The sequence below is a fragment of the Hipposideros armiger genome, unplaced genomic scaffold (genome assembly GCF_001890085.2).
Source record: "Hipposideros armiger isolate ML-2016 unplaced genomic scaffold, ASM189008v1 scaffold_576, whole genome shotgun sequence".
Taxonomy (NCBI): Eukaryota; Metazoa; Chordata; class Mammalia; order Chiroptera; family Hipposideridae; genus Hipposideros; species Hipposideros armiger.
The window spans coordinates 1,035,434-1,052,980 of NW_017731926.1; the positions used below are offsets into that span (position 1 = coordinate 1,035,434).

The 17,547-nt window shown below is 36.1% G+C and overlaps 1 protein-coding gene across 7 annotated transcripts in view; it reads left to right on the plus strand.

The window, feature by feature from the left end:
* The window catches only part of WDFY3 (WD repeat and FYVE domain containing 3), a 240,176-nt gene that overhangs the window by 41,151 nt on the left and 181,478 nt on the right, over positions 1-17,547 (plus strand). The window contains exon 1 of one of the 7 annotated variants that reach the window (XM_019624067.1): positions 2,542-2,560. The exons of the other annotated variants lie outside the window; for them this stretch is intronic. The gene's annotated coding sequence lies outside the window, so the exon portion shown is untranslated. Of the gene's footprint in view, positions 1-2,541; positions 2,561-17,547 lie in introns of those variants that run through there. 7 annotated transcript variants of the gene reach the window in all.

A 17,547-nucleotide genomic window follows, 5' to 3' on the forward strand; every position in this document is an offset into this window, starting at 1 on the left:
AAAAACTATTGTCAATAAATGAGCTTGCATATTATGTGTATATCTGTATGCTTATATACATATAACATCTTTGCAAAGGTGTCCAAGAAATTAGTATCAGTGATTGACTCTGGGGAGGCCAACTGGTGCCCAGTGGTGGGATGTTTATTTTTACTGTATATTCCTGTAAGTATTTTTTTTTAACCCTATGCAAAAACTTTTTCAGTAGCTAAAAATGCCTTTTAAAAAAAGTTTTACAAATATTCTTATAACTTTTTCCTATTTGGAAAATAGAAAACAACCTCATAGGCACTGAAATTGAAGATCTCTGCTTATTATTACATTTTGTTTTGGATGTGTTGTTTAGGTGTACACATCTGCTTTTTTCTCTCCTGAGTCCAAGTGCTGGATTTTTGTTTTGCTTTACATTTTATCATGGCCCCATTTATTTCACCATGGCCAAATTTGTCTCCTTTTGTCTTTCTCGTTAGTTCTTATTCCTTTACTCTGTTTCCTAATTTAGTTAATGTGGCATTACCGCTGTTCCAGTCGCTCAGGCTGGAAATCTTAGTCTTCCTCATCTGTTCCATCTGATTCTGAAAAACGCCCATTCCCAGACTGTTAATCCTATATTGTTGACATTTCTCATATTCTATACCATTGCTCATCATCCCTACCTCTACTGGTACTGCCTTTATCACTGAAGAATCATTAAAATATCCATTCCACACTTCACACTACGTTTAGAAATATTTTCTCAACATATATTACTCTCCTGCTTCATAGGAGTTTATTGTTACCCTAGTAAGGCCTTTTATGATCTGCCCATGGCGACGGATTCTATGTGAGCCTCATCTCCAGCTTTTTCCCACATTTACCCTGTGCTCCAAACTACTATCAGGGCCCAGCAGCATATCTTGTGCCTTTTCTTCTGTATACATACAATCTGTTTGCTAGAAATAAGGTATTGCCCATTGTCAGCTGAATGAACTCCTGTTCATTTTTCAAGACTTAGTTCAAATGTTACCTTCTCTATTGATAGTTAAATGCTTCTTCCTCTGTGTTCTCATAACATCCTGTTTACTTATTATTGTTTATTATAGCACTTACACACTAGGTGTGATAAAGAAAATATGGTGAATGTTTAAATTAAAAAAAACTTGACTGTAAAGACGCATTGCCATTAGTCTCCCCCTTGCTTCGAACACACTTATCCCATCATTCTTGACGTTTTTCTGAAGCAGTTCTGGAAGTCCTCTTCCGTGAGTGTCTTTACATAGTAAATACAAGACATTTTGACTCTTATTTAAAGCACAAACTAAAGTAAGCCTTTATTACCATAACCAGAGCTTATGTTCTTGAAGTAATAATGCTGTATTTAATATATAATTTCTGTTGTTTCGATGGTTTACTTATTTTCTTTTCACTGCATATTCATTTGTATATTGATACCTGTTTGCCTTTTATTATTTCTGGGCTTAAATATAAGTATCATGGTAGAAATTTACTGTAGTCTCTAATTTTATATTCCTTTTAGAAACTATAATATGCATTTTAAACTGATTCTATGACACTGTTTTTGAAACTAAAGTTATCAGTTTATAGATCTCAGAGGTCTGTAATTTCTCAGATTTTCAAATAGAACAATCTGTTGATTGAAATAGTAAGTGTAGGGGTTGCAAATTTAAGTTCTATCCATCTATATAGATGTAGGTATTCTTAATGGGTGTCTAAATTTAACTACAGTAGAAAAGATAAAGGAATTCCATTTAAAGATAGTTGAGTAAAAGCACCTGTATTTGATTTTCCTCTGAAATGCTTACTCAACATAACTAAAAGAATAAAGAATAGGGAAGAAATCTTTTAACTTGAGTGAAATGAGAAAACCACAACCTAAACCTTGGACTGCAAGAATAGCTGCCAGACACTGTGAACTTTAGAACAAATTTGGGGAAGTGTGCAAACATATTAAACACGGCACAGAGCTCTCCCAAATTAGGTGGCATGGGGACTACAGAGTGGCAGGCAAGGAGAGGCTGCAGGGAAAGACACAGATGCACCTTTTTTTCAGAAAACAGTGGCATGAAGCAGCAGTGGAGGAGGTAGTGTAGAGCTGCCCCCTTGGCATCAGTTTATGCAGAGCAGCTGAAAAGAAGTAAACACTGCATCACAGTGCAGACAATCGGCAGCTTAACACTTTCGCGTCTCTCTGTACTTCGGCCACACTGGCTTCATTACAATTCTTCAACCATGCTTAAGCACATTCTTACCTCGAGCCTCTGATTTTGCTTATCCCCCAGCCTGGAAAATACTTCTCCTAGAAATTTTTATGGTTTGCTCCCACATTCGTTCAGATTTCTGTTCTGATGTTCACATCTTAGAAATGCATTCCTGACTGTGTAGACGCCAATAGCAACCCTGGGAACATCCTATTTTCAAAGCTTATTTACCATCAGACTGATGTATTGATTTCTTTGTTTATTTTTGGTCTCTCCCTTCTAGAATCTGAGCTCCAAAGGACACCGACTTAGCAGGTTTCTATTCCCCCTCTATGTTCCTGTTCCACCTAGAACACTGCCTGGTACATATTGGCTGCTTAATAAATATTGTTAATTATTGAATATTGTTGAATAGGTTATTAAGCAAACAAATGAACACACAGCCCTTCTAGTAGGCAACCCAGAATTAATTCCTGTGCTCTGTAAACTGGGAGAGCCACGTTGAGAGGCTTAAGAGAGATTGTTAACTAATAGCAATAACTGGTCCTTATTTTGATCCTAATTCGTATAAAATAACTAAAAAATAATGACATTATGAAATAATTGACATTTGAACACTGGATAGTTGGTATTAAAGAATGTGTAATAGCACTGTAAATCAGGATTTAGTTGTAGAAGACAGAATTCATACTAGCCGGTTTAAGCAGGAAGATACTTAGTACAGCATATTCATGGCTTACAGAGGGAAGGAAACTGCAGAAAAAACAAGTTTGGGGCTTACAGTTGACCTTTTACAAACATCTCCCAGGACTGGACCGCAGAGCTGGGCCTTTCGGAGAGTTGCTGCTTTCTCTGTGATCAGGATACAGTAGTGGGGACTAGCCAACTGGCCTGCAAGCGAAATCAGGCCGAAACTGTTCAGTTGTGTCCCTCCAGTTAAGAATGATTTTTTGTTTTTTAGATGGTTAAAGAAAATCAAAAGAATAGTGTTTTGTGGCACCTAAAATTATATGAAATTCAAATTCCTGTGTCCATACATAAAATTGTATTATAACACTCTTACTTATTTACCTGTGGTGTGTGTTTGCTTCCACACTACAGTGGCAGCGGAAACCGCATGGTATAATGTTTATTATCTGGCCCTTAAAGGAAAAGTTTGCCCATCCTTGCTGTAGACTACACACTCTCAGTGCCATTTCAGGAAGCTACCCTCTATAGATGCTTGTTCTAGCGCTACAGCCACAGCCTGTTTTGTGACTTACCCAGTGGATGTGTCACTTGCTGCCTCCCAGCCACAAGGAGGGTAATTACTGGCTACTGAGGTCTCTGTTAACACTGCAGCTAAAAAGTGTAAATGTCAGCAAGATGTGGTCTGTGCTTCACTTCTGCCTTTCAAAACTTGGGCAAGTAACTTGATTGGTTGAACCTAAATGGCAGCAAGCTGCTATCTGCTTGTTTGGGAGTGTGGAAACCCTGCCATTTGCTTTATAACCTCTGTAATGTCTGATGGCACATGACAGAAGCAGGGGAATGGATTCGGGCCCCAGTCCCCACCATATTTATCATACACTGGCTATCAGAATTTGAAATAGGTAGTCTCTAACTTTGTTCATTAAAATTTTTTTTCTAATCCAGAGTCATAGAACCACTGATCATGTAATAACGTAGGTGATAGTTGTATCACATGTATTCTGACATTCTTTTCTTTATAAAGCCAAGACCATAACTATGTCCATTTTACAGTTAAGGAAAATGTGGCTTAGGTTAGTTTTATTTATGAGGTCACACAGAGTGTGAGTGAAGGAAAGAGTTTGAAACCCACATCTGCCTGACTCCAGAGCCCTTTCACTACCACCCTCTACTCTTGCTAGTTTGTTGCTTGTCTATATAATGCAGTATTTTTAAGAATCCAACCAGAAAATGTACACACATATTGAGAAAATTTAAACATCCTAATTCAGTTCTCATTGCCTTTACAGAAGTTATCTCTTAGCTTCATTTCTTCTTCTGTAAAAGCAGACTAACAGATTTTATCTTCTATATTTTTTTGTATGATATTGATTCATACTTAATGCAAAAGGTCTGTGAATATGCAACACTGTATAATTTACTACTTTCTTAGGTAAAAGACTAGAAATTTTAGGATTAATATTGTTTATGTTTTATGAGGAACACATGTATAAGCTTCTAGCAAAATATTCATATCAGGGAATAAAAATGTGCTTCTAGTAACCTTGCAAGGAATAGAGATTTTTTTTATTTGAAAGTAGCAGAATATGTATGCTAAATCAGGCCAATCAGATAGGGACTCAGGGAAACATTTCCTGTGAGAATATTTTGGTGAAAGGATATTTTTAATTTAGATCCTTAGTCATAATATCCTAACGGTTTCAGGTTAAGTCTAAATATTTTCAATGCTAGGCCTTGGAAAAAAATAAATAAAAGCACAAAATCAGAGTTTAAAGAGAGAAAGAAGAAACATAACAAAGTAATAACAATGCCTGGGTTTTTAACTCAAAACTCATCATTTTATAAAAGTATATTATTTTATTCACAGGAGAATAAGATAAATAGTTTCTCTTGATGTTGGAATAATATTTTTCTGAATTTTTTTTCCTCTTTTTTCTAATGAAAAAATTTGCTCCGAATATGTGAAATTACATGATACATTGTTGTATTTAAATGCTAATAATATTTTTTATTTGTATTTTTCTTTGATGAATTCTACCAGGAAATTATTTCCTTATATTCAGAATATTATTCCGTATTTAGGGTTATGTGGCTGGGTGCATGACTTGAGGATTGGGGGAGACTTCAACTAAAGGGAACAGGAAACTGAAGGGAAAAGAAAATGTTGTTAGGTGTGTGTAACCCTTCCCTCTGTGTCAGATGTATCTAGTGATACTAAATTCTCTGCCAAGATATTACTCATGAATCATATTTCTTGTTGCCAGTCTGGTTACACCCCTGGTGGAAGATACACAAAGTAAACATGGTTTTGTGTGTTTTTAACTTCTCGGGGACAAAAATACTTGTAATAATTTTGTCCAATTGTTTTAGGGAAGAACAAATAGTACTATCATTGCTAGGAATGACTAGAAATAAAATTATACTTGCTTTCATAAATAACATTATTTCATAAAGAGCACTGGACTTGGAGGTATGTATCTTGAATTCAAATTTCAGCTAATCGTAGTTATTAGTTCTTTTTAGCTAATTGTTTTAACCTTTCCGAACTTCAGTTCCTTCATTTATAATGTTGGTATTATACCATTTTGTGGTAGGAAATAAATGAATAAATTTATGTGAACATACTTAGCATTCTCCTTGGCTATAGATCTTAAGTGTCTATTTCTACGACACAAACTGACACAGAGGCAGGAAACAAGAGTTCCTCAGGGATTAACTCCAGCCCTAGCTACTAATTGCTGATGCTGTCCCTTTAGACTCTTAAAATGATTCAAGGGCAGAATGGCTGGTGGTTTCCACTTGGAAATACTGATTACAGTCCAAGGTGTAGAAAGGTTTGCGTGTGGAGAATTAGCATATGCAGAGAACAAAGCTGCAAAAACCTGATTGGCTGTGATAGTCTGTTGATGGGCCAGTGAAATCTATTTGATGGGCCAGTGAAATCCATTTGTTTGTTTTTTTTATTGTTGAAAATCTTTTAAAAATGTACTTCTCTTCCCTGACACTCTTCCTCCCCGTAGCTCTGCCACCATGCACCTAGATTAGGTTTCCCTGCTGCACTTTTCCCTAGTGCCATGTGCTTCCCTGCTATAACACACATTGCCTGGGTACACCCAGGCTCTAAGGTCCGTGAGATCAAATAGCGTGTCTCTTGAAAAAGTTATTGTTCCATAACAACTGGTAAAGGCCACCTGTGCTAGTTAGTTGTTGATATATACCACTGTATCCCAAAAACCTAGCACAATGGCTGACACTTTGTAATATACTCTTGATTCAGAATATAGAGTGCAAAGTTCATCATTCTGAACCATAAATTTTATTATATAGCCATAGAATGAATGGGAGATTATGCCAAAGTTGTGGTGACTCCAGAATAAACTATCTTGGTATTCCCAATGTGATTTTTTGTTGTTTGAGTCCAAGGCTAAGCTTGTTTGAGGATTGGAAGTAGCTCAGATTTATTTTATCATGAAAAGCTACACAATTTATTTTGATGTAAAAAAGAACCCAGTTTTATTTCCCCCGTTTTCTCTGATGCTGGAAATTTTTCTGGATCTGAGGCAAGTGGACTTGCCTGGCTCTCCCCTCTCTAAGCGAGGTCCTGTTTCCCTCAAGGTTTGTTATACATTTCAAGTTACCATCACTGGTTAAGACAGTCACTCCATCCTCCCCAAGAGGATGGAGAGATCTCTCCTACTTTATTTTGTTAGTGCCATTCTAACAGTCAAAAATGATTTAAAAAAAAAAAAAACAAAAAACTTTCACCTAGGGCCGGCTGAGTGGCTCATTTGGTTAGGAGCGCGAGCTCTGAGCAACAGGGTCGCCAGTTCAATTCCCACGTGGACCAGTGAGCTGCGCCCCAACTGAGATGCCGCAGAGCTGCCGACAGGTGGCAGGATGGCTCAGCTGGTGAGAGCACGTGCTCCTAACAACAAGGTTGCCGGTTTGACTCCCACATGGGATGGTGGGCTGCACCCACCCGCAACTAAGTTTAAACACAGCACCGTGAGCTGAGCGGCCATGAGCTGCCCACGACAGCCAGATGGCAACTGGACTTGGAGCTGAGCTAGCTGCGCCCTCCACAACTAAGACTGAAGGACAACAGCTTGGCTATTCCCCCTCCCCAATTCCCCAACACTGTTCCTCTTCCCCAATTCCCCAATAAAAATCTTAAAATAATAATAATAATAATAATAATAAAATAAAAATAAAAAACTTTCACCTAAATATTCCTACTAATATAATAAGTTTTTTTTCTTGTTACTTGAAAAACAGATAGTTTCCTTTAAGGGAATTTTTAAATGTCAGAGGATTAAAAGGAATGAATAGGCAAGATTGAGAACTAGCTAAGAATCACTTTAGAAAAAAATATCTACTCATATCTGATTTAAATGATTCACTTGGCACTAATTTAAGAAATGAAATGGCTGTTACTTAAGTAATTTCAGTTGTCTAATGTAAGTATATAGTTCTTATATAAGGCAGTGATTTATTGGGCTTCGTTTAATTAAATTAAAAAATATTACAAAGTAATTATTTCCTAAGAGCTATAAATTTAATGAAGGGATAGGCACAACAGTTCTGAAGGAGTTAGTATTATCTTTCATTATGTTCTTGCAAAATATTTGTGTTGTGTGTATGTATTTCTAATTTCCAAAAAATGGTATTGTGATACATATTTCATCCTATTTCTCAGTTCCTTTCGCTCATGTGATACATACTTTTTTTTTTTTTTTTTTTTTAGCTGAGCCATCCTGCCACCTGTTGGCAGCTCAGCGGCAGCTCAGCTCGGTCCGGGAATCGAACCAGCGACCCTGTTGCTCAGAGCTCGCACTCTTGAGCAAGCTGTTAACCAACTGAGCCATTCGGCTAGCCCTGTGATACATACTTTTAAATGAATATATATAAGTGAGCATCAACCCTGTTTTACTTACTCCTTTTCTTAGTGATGGTCAATGATGGACCTCTAAGTAGCTTCCAAGTCCCCAGTTACCACAAGTAAAGGTACAGGAAATATCAATTTACAAGTCCTTACCGGTAAGGATTTCTTTGGGATATATACTGGCGAGTAGAATGCAGGATTCTGAGTAATGCAAACTTGCCCTACCGATTCTCTACTAGTCTGTTTTCTCAACAGCCCTGTATGTGGGTCCTGTCCACATGTCCAAGAATGCAGGTTATTCTTCAGCATTCTGTTTGTTGCTAATCTAACAGGTGTAAAGTGGCATGTCCTTATTTTAATCTGCATTTCTGTGATTACTCACTAAATTAAAACATCTCTTGATATGTTAGATGGCTTTCCGGTTGCTAGTTCGTTTCTCTTTCCTCTTTTTTTTTTTAATTGGGATTACTATATTTTTCTTATTGATTTGGGAATTCCTTGTAAACTCTAAATTACAATCGGTGCGGTTTTAGATATTTCAAGTATCTTTTCTCATTGTGTCATTTCACTGTTTGCTTGGTTTACAATGTTCTTTGCTGAGCCAAAATAGTTGATTTTAATGGAATCACATTCATTTTATTTTTACATATGGTAGCTATTTTGATTTACTCTCAAGAAATTCTTACCTGATTCATAAAGATATCATATTATTTTTTTTCTATTAACTTCATAGTTTTACCTCTTATTTTGGGATCTTTAATCCATCTTGATCCCACCTTTATGGGTTTTGGTAGGAGTCTAATTTGTTTAATTTTTAAGGTGAATCAGTTTCCCAATACCACCTACATAACCATCACACCATTTCCTGCGACCTTTATCACATATATATGTGTTAAATCCCCAGTACACACATGAGCCTCTGTTTCTGAGCTCTCTCATCTGCACCTTGGTCTGTTCTTATGTCAGCCAGCCACTGGTTTTATTTTTGTTTGTTTGATTGTTTGGTTGGTTTTTTTTTTTTAGCTGAGCCACCCTGCCACCTGTTGGCAGCTCAGCGGCAGCTCAGCTCGGGCCGGGACTCGAACCGCTGTTGGCTCAGAGCTCGCACTCTTGAGCGAACTCTTAACCAACTGAGCCACTCGGCTCACCCCAGCCAGCCACTGGTTTTATTGCCATGGTTTGGTAGAGGGTTATTTTTAAAAATCTAGCTATTATATAATTTAATTTTAAAGTTTCATGATCATTGTTAACACTTATCTTCCTTACGAACATTTACATTATGTTTAATACTTTAACTGGTAACCATTATGATCTTTTATGGAAACTCTTCATCAGTTTCTTTAAATATAATTGTATTAGAATTTTAAATCCATTTCTTTAAATATAATTAAATATAATTGCTTAATGGGTCTCTTTTCTTTCCATTTCATTAAAATGTTAAATTTTGCTTTTTATGAGAAATCTGGATTTGAAATTAAATGAGTTGTTGTCTGGAGTTTGAGAGTATACTAAATGGTAAAATTTTTTACATCATTCAAAAAATAATGGTAAATGAAGGTTGGAGGTTTTTTAGGGGGGGGGAAATCCCGATAAATAGTAGCAAGTTTCATTGTAGAAACAGGTTACTTTGAAAAACAAGTGCAAATATTTCAAATAATCAAAATTGGTGTAATTCTCAGAACTTTTGAATGAATTAGTATAGATTCTACCAGGAACATAAATGTACGCATAAACCGTAATGAACTAAAATGACTTAGAATGCCTGTTTTGACCATAGCATATCTTCATTTCGTGTAATTACAAAAAAGAAAAATAAAACTGAAAAGTAATCTATGTTTTTTTGAATCCTGCCTCTTTGCATACTGCTATTCTCTACCTAGAAAATTTTGCTCAATCCAAATTGTAATTTTTTCTTTTTATTTAATTTTATTTATTTTTTATTATTAGTTTCAGGTGTACAGAACAATGCAATAGTTATCCTTTTCACCCCTCATACAGAAACAACCCCCCTCCCCAATCCACTGCCCTCCCACCCCCGATATCATACTTATCTATTACAATTCCACTGACTCCATTCCCACTCTCTACTCCATGTCCCGTGACTATATGTATATATAATTGTAGTTGACATACACTATTATTCAACATCAGCTTCTAAATTGTAATTTTTAGAATGTATGTGCACTTTCTACGAGGAAGTTAGGTAACAAAATGAAAACTTATAACCTTCATCTATGGAAAAATTTCTTATAGCTTAATATTTTTTATTTAAGCAATTAGATTCCAAAACCTAGAAATTTGAAATAAAATAAATAGGTTATGTATTTAATTTTAACCTCCAAATACTCACCCTGTAAGCAAATATTTGAACTAGATTTCAGTTGTATAGCCTTCACCTTTGTCCCAGCTCTAGCTAAGGTGTTAAATGTAAAGATGAAATGGTGCCATTTGCTACAACGTGGATGGATCTTGAGATTATAATGCTAAGTGAAATAAGTCAGACAGAAAAAGTAGAGAACCATATGATCTCACTGATATGTGGTATATAAAACTGAAAACAACAAAAGAACAAGAAAAACAAAAAACAAAACTCATAGACACAGACAATAGTTTAGTGGTTACCAGCGAGTTAAGGGGCAGAGGGGTTAGTAGATGAGGGTAAAGGGGATCAAATATATGGTGATGGAAAGAGAACTGACTCTGGGTGGTGAACACACAATGTGATGTATAGATATATTATAGGATTGTACACCTGAAATCTATGTAAGTTTGCTAACAATTCTCACTCCAGTAAACTTTAATTTTTAAAAAAATGTAAAAAGAGACAAGCAGAATGAGAATAACAGTTAGGTGTGCTCGATCCTCAGTCCTAGAATAAGTCAATGCTTTTTTAGATTTCCTCCAAAATGATGAGTGAGGCTTTATTATAGAATGTTTAAAAAATAAATAAATAAATCTAGGAAACAGTTATCTTCCCACTGCCAGTATGCCAATTTATTCAAGGTAATATTTTATATATTTTATTATGTGGCATTCCTTCTGAGGCGAGGATGAGACTGTTACAAGAAAAATATGGTAAACAGAGTTGTATTTTGAAAGTTATTCACTTTAGTAATTTACTTCCCCAGAATAAAAGGTAATATATTTAAAACATTATTGTCAATATTTCAGATGGATTTATAAAATGTATTAAATAGCTAACTGATAAGAATAGCATTTCTTGTCTCATTCTTCCCCAAAGGCATTTTTAAAAATAGGCTACATGTGACCAACAGTGAAATGATGTAATTAGGACATGGCTATTTATGGTAATCGTTCTTATGTTTTGGTATGGTGGAAAGATAGAGAAATGTAGTTTTCTTATTTGTCTTCTCCTCTCCTTCCACCCTTCACTCTTCAATACCCATCCCTCCACCCCATTAGTGAGAATGTACCACTCAGCAGTGAGAATGTAAATACATTTTCATATTTCATTTGCAGAATATCTAATGCAAAAATTACCAGGAAAACAATAATACTCCGATTAGCAAAAGGTTATATCCAGTAACAAGTATTTTTTTGTCCTTAAGATTCACACAGTACCACCTTTATATTTCAAAGTATGTTTCTTCAAGGATTTTATAAGTTTCCTAATTGTTTTCATTCATGTAATTCTATTAAGTGAATAAAGAGTATTTATAAATAAATTGGATAGCGGAATTTATGAAAAGCTAATAAGTAAGGTGTCAACAGAAGGCTTTTCTGCCATACTCTATCCTTCCAACTATCCAGCCAGCCAGCCAAACAGAATACATTTATTAATCATCTTCAGTATGTCAAGCACTGTGACAAACACTAAAAAGTTGAATATAAAGGATTTCCCAGCACTGTTCACCAGCCCCAATCCCCCAATAAAATCTTAAAAAATAAATAAATAAATAAATAAATAAATAAAAGATATTCTAGAACTTTGAAAAAAAAACCCCAAAAACATAGGTCACTAACCTCACACTAGGTTCCTTTTCGAGGAATGATAGTGGAGCTGCCTGCTTCCTGGGGATGCCCTCTGTAAGTTCTAAGATGTTTTTGCCATTACTTGTGCTAGGTTGAGAAATAGCTCCAGATGGGATCAGACTAGGTTATTGGCTGCTGACTGTTAGTGTGACCCTGGTGGAGAGGCTTGATGTGGATATTTAGTGGATGTTTTTCTAGGTGATGAGAGTGAGTGTATGTGGATTTGTGGCGCATGGGTGATAGGCAATGGCACAGACATTACAGATAAATGACCAAACATCCTTGCAACAGAGAGCAAAGAGTTGTCAGAAAATTATATAATCATTTTCATTTCCTTCATTACTAATGAAATTGTGCAGCCTTTCACATATTCGTGGTGTTCATTGGTTTCCCTTTTCTGTGAAACTCTTATTTGTCTTTTGTCCATTTTTCTATTGGATGGTTGGCCTTTCTCTCATTGATTTGTAACTATTCTTTCCATATTTTGTATCTAATGCTTTTTTGTTCATTATAGGTGTTACAAATTAGATGTATAGCAGATTATTTTAGGAGACTTATATGCCTTGAAAAGGGTTTTGACTCTATCCCAGTAATCATGTCCCTTTTAAGGGAAGTTGTGTACTGATCTGTTTGGAATTCTGGAAAAATGAAATCGCCACACCATGGCGGGGGTAAAAACGAGTTGGTTCTCCCCCAGTGCCTTGTGTATAGTAGACACTTAAGGAATTAAATTTCAACAATGTCATTGCACAGAATCTGTTTAGAATTTTTTCCCATCATCAGCTGCAGAGTCTGCAATGCATTCTTTTGATTATTAGTGATGAATTTTCAATGTTTTGAAAGAATTTGATATTTAGTAATAGGCAGAAGTCATTTGGAGGAAGTATGGAAGTAAAGAGAAATGAGCAAGCGGGGTAATTCCATTTTTGGTAAAACCTGATATATGATGACACTGATTTTTAGCTGTAGCTTATAAAATGCTCTGAAAGCAGTCTTTAAAGAGGAATTTTAAAAAGTGTTTTGAACCATGTTAGCTTCATTACGTGTATATAAACTTATAACTAATTGGTAGAGCAAAATTGATCTGAACATATGACATTTGATATTTTGAGAAAAATAACGTTTTAAGAATTCACAATAAAAACCTTCATTACTGTGTAATCAGCCTGTGAAGACACCAACGTTTACTTTACCAGTGTTATTTTTGTTGCTGTCATTATTTTAATACTTTTCTTATTTATGAGGTTTTACCAATATAATTCTGAACAATCTCTTGCATTTGTCATTTTCTTTTCACCACTTTCCCGTCACAGCAAATATTCCTGCTCATTCAGTAATGACTGGTTGTTGATACTGGTAAACTGACTTCCTCTTGGTTGTCCTTGTCCTCAGTATGTTGTTGACGCAGCAATTCTCTGTGGAGGATCCTGGCTTGTTGCCTTTTGTTTTGTCATCATCTGTTTACCAACCAAATCTAACTATTAAGTAGTTACGTTTTTCCTTTTCTGCCCCTGCCTTCACATTCATAGTTTTTAATTTCTGAATTTATACTAGTTTTAATTGAATACTTAAAAAAAAAATACACTATGGGCTACCACACCTCCAAACAAAAATGGTTACCTTTTCAAGTAAGAAACTGAATTTAAACCATAAAGAGCAAAGTTGTCTTCCACGCCTTGTTGTTTTAAAATAAACATGTAAGGAATTCCGAGAAAATTCTCCCCCATCTTTGGTCTATTTTAAATCACCATAACTTATCTTTGGCTCAAGCTGCCTCTAATTCATTCATCATCTTTATTGAATGCTTTTTACTTCTTTATCATTTATTGTCTCTCATTTGTCAGGGACTGTACTATGTACTGTGTTAGATATTGTGGAGAAAGTTGGATAGGACATGATCTTTGCCTTCCATAATCTTATATTATTTTTCCAGGGTTGGAAAAAGACAAAATAACAGTAACATAACAGTGTGAGAAATGCTGTGATAAAGACAGGAACAGGATTGTATGGCAACAAAGAAGGAGACAGATCTCTCAAACTGGGGGATCTGGGAAGGCTTTCTAGGAGAGGGACAGTGAGCTGAGATTAAAAGCTAAAGGCCGGCCAAGTGGCTCAGTTGGTTAAGAGCTCGCTCAAGAGTGTGAGCTCTGAGCAACAGCAGTTCGAGTCCCGGCCCAAGCTGAGCAGTCGCTGAGCTGCCAACAGGTGGCAGGATGGCTCATCTTAAAAAAAATAAATAAAATTAAATAAAATTAAAAAGCTGATTAGTAGCAATCAGCTAAGCTAGAATTGCTGGAAGGAAGGGCCTCCCCAGGAGAGTGTTCCAGGTGTGTGAAGACCCAGAAATGGGAGGGCACAGCAGGGAGACCCACAGGAGTGGGTGGAGTAAAATGGAAAGGTAGGAGGTGAATGGGGTTGGATGTGGGCATGGGCCAGGTAACGAAGAGCCTTGAAATGTGCGCTTTCCCTTAAAGCTATGGGAATCACTGCTACGTTCGTTCATTCATTTCTACCGTGTACTGAGTCCTCAGCTAGGTGTTGAGGATTTGGAGAGCACAGCCTGCTTTCAGGGAATCCATAGTTTGATGAGAGATACTGGTTGCTAAACAGAAAGAAATTATCTTTATTTAAGCAAGTTGGTAACTTTTCAATTTAGGATAAGTCGTTGTGAATGTGATTTTTTTTCTGGAGATGTTTAAGAAATTCGATGTTTACAAACTATGAGAACTTTTTGTAAGATGAGAACTAGTATTATAAATTGTTAAGTTTTTTAAAGTGTTATATGTAATATGTAAATTTTTGTGAGGGATAGTAAAACTAGCAGATCCAGAACTCAAAATGCCTGGACATAAAATCCAATGCTAACATATACTAAGTACATGACCGTATGTAAGTCTTTTTAACATTCATTCCCCCATCACCTACTATAAACTAGGGATACGAAGTTAAATAAGATTTGGTTGCCACCACAGGAAATTATAAGCTAAAGGGGAGTAAATAACCACTTATTAGTATAGGTTCGTTACAGTAGAATAACAGTGATGATAGCTGTCCCTTACTGAGCACCTGGGCTAGGTATTACCCCAAGTGCTTTCCATGACTCGTGGTAAGTTACACAACAGCACAAAGAGGTATGCTCCGGTGGTTACTGTCTTTACATACGAGGAATCTGATGCACAAAGATGGTAACTGAACTACTCAAGTTAAGCAGCTGGCACGCGGTACAGCTGGGATTTGAACTCAGGCGATTCATTGCAGAGCCTCTGTAACCACTATGCACACTGTCTCTCTTAGTGCTGAATATTCTGTAAAGGACTATAAAGTACCATGTTGGGGTAAAAGTGGGGCAACAAACTCTGCCTGGAGGTTCGGGAAAGACTTCCCTGAGAAGATGACCTAAGAGCTTAGCCACTAGAAGAAGCAGAGGAAGGAGGCATCCTTGGCAGAGAAACATATACAAATACACAGCGGGGGAAAGAAGCCAACAAGTCTGGGAGATACTTTCAGTGTAGCAGAATTTAGTGAAACTGGTGGCTTACCAAGAGAGGAGGCTCTGCAAATATAAATGGAGCCAAGTGTCTAAGAACTTAGATATTAGATTAAGATGCTTCAATTCATTCTTGGGCAACAGGGAATTAACAGAGGTTTTAAATCAGAGGAGTGATGTGATAGCTGCTTTGTTTTTCAAAAGAAAACTGAGGACCTCTAAGGAAGATGAATTCAAGGCAGGGACACCAGTCATATTCTAGTGAGATTGAAACTAATATTGTCAGTCTTTTCAAAGACCCAGGGTTTGGTTTTCTTGATTTTCTGTTGTTTTCCTGTTTTCAACTTCATTGATTTGTTGCCCTGATTTGTTATTTCTTTCCTTCTGCTTCCTTTAAGCTTAAATTGCTCCTCTTCTTTCTCTCTTTTCCTTAGGTAGACGTTCAGGTTATTTTTAGATCTTTCTTCTGTAGTATTTGCATTTAGTGCTACAAATTTCCCTCAAAGAACACCTTTCACTGCATTTTGTACATTTGAATAAGTTGTATTTTCATTTAGTTCAAATGTTTTTAAATTTCTCTTGACACTTTGACTCATGTGTTTTTCAGATGTGTGTTGTTTAATTTCCAAATATTTGGGGCTTTTCCAGTTATCTTTTGTTACTCAGTTCCTGTTTAATTCCATTGTGATTAGAGAGCATACTTTGTATAATTTCTGTTCTTTGGAATTTGTTAAGGTGTGTTTATGGCCCTGTATGTGATCTGTCTTGGTGACTGTTCCGTGTGAGTTTGAAGAGAGTATGTATTCTGTTGTTGGATGTCATGGTCTGTAAATATCAACTGTATAATTTAGTTGATTGATAGCACTGTTCAGTAAACTGTATCTGTATTGATTTCCTGCACACTTGATGTATCAATTATTGTTTGAGGGCTGTTGAAGTCTTTAGTAGTGGATTTGTCTCCCCCTTTACTTCTATAAGTTTTTGCCTCACGTAGGTTGATACTCTTGTTAGGCTTAATTAAGGATTGTTGTGTCTTCTTGGAGAAATGACCCATTTATCAGTATGTAATACCCTTCTTTATTCCTGACAGTTTTCCTTGTTTTAAAGACTGTGTTTCTAAAATTAATATAGCTATCTGCTATGTTTTGATTGGAGTTAGCATGGTATATCTTTCTCCATCTCTTTTAACTTATCCGATTATTTATATTTATTATTCATGATTATTATTTATATTTAGCTTTCTTGTAGACATCATATAGTTGAGACATGCTTTTTAATCCACTCTGACGTCTGCCGTTTAATTGATGCATTTAGACCATTCACATTTAAAGTGATTGTTGATATAGTTGAATTAATAGCTGCCATATTTGTAACTTTTCTGTTTTTTACATTTATTCTTTGTTTATTCCTATCCCCTTTCTGTCTTTTCTGGTGTTAACTGAACATTTTATATGATTGCCTTTTATCTCATTTCTTTGAATATTAATGAAATTTATTTAAAAAAAAAACTTTAGTGGTTGCCCTAGAGTGTATGTTTTTTACCAGTCTTTGTCTACCTTAAAGCAACACTTTATTACTCAGGTATAGTGCGGCTCTCTTATACCAGTATTCCCAGTTCCCCCTTCTCGTCCCTTATGCATTGCTCTCATCTCACTAATTTGTAAATTGTAATCACCCAATACGCTATTGCTACTTTAAAAACAATTGTTTAGATGAGTTAAGGAAAATGAAAGGTTTTATTTTATCTTCATTTATTCCTTCGCTTGTCTGGGAAATTCTTTATTCTTCCTTCATTTTTGAAGGATAATTTTACTGGACATAGAATTCTAGGCTGGTAGGTTTTTCCCCCAGCACTTTAAATATTTCCCTCTGTTCTCTTCTGGTTTGCTTGATTTGGATGAGAAACCCACTGTGATATTTATGCTTGTAGGCAAGGTGCTTTCCCTCCCCCACTGCACCCACCCCAACCTCTTTCAAGATCCCTATCTTTGATTTTCAGCAGTTTGCATATGATATGCCTAAAGGTAGCCTTGTAGGTATTTTTCTTGCTTGATAGTCTCTGAGCTTTCTATGTCAGTGGTTTGGTGTCATTAATTTTGCAAAGTTCTTAGCCTGTGACTCTGGGCTGCGACCTTTCACAAGGATTTCTCAGAGCTGTTACTTTCCCCAGCTTCTCCCCTACCCTTTAGGTGAGACTAGAAGGCTGGAGGGGTGGGGTTGGGACAGCGCCCTTCCCTCAAGGTAAACAAGGTAAAATATTTTACCCTGTTAAGGTGAATGCTCTGGAAGCCTGTCAC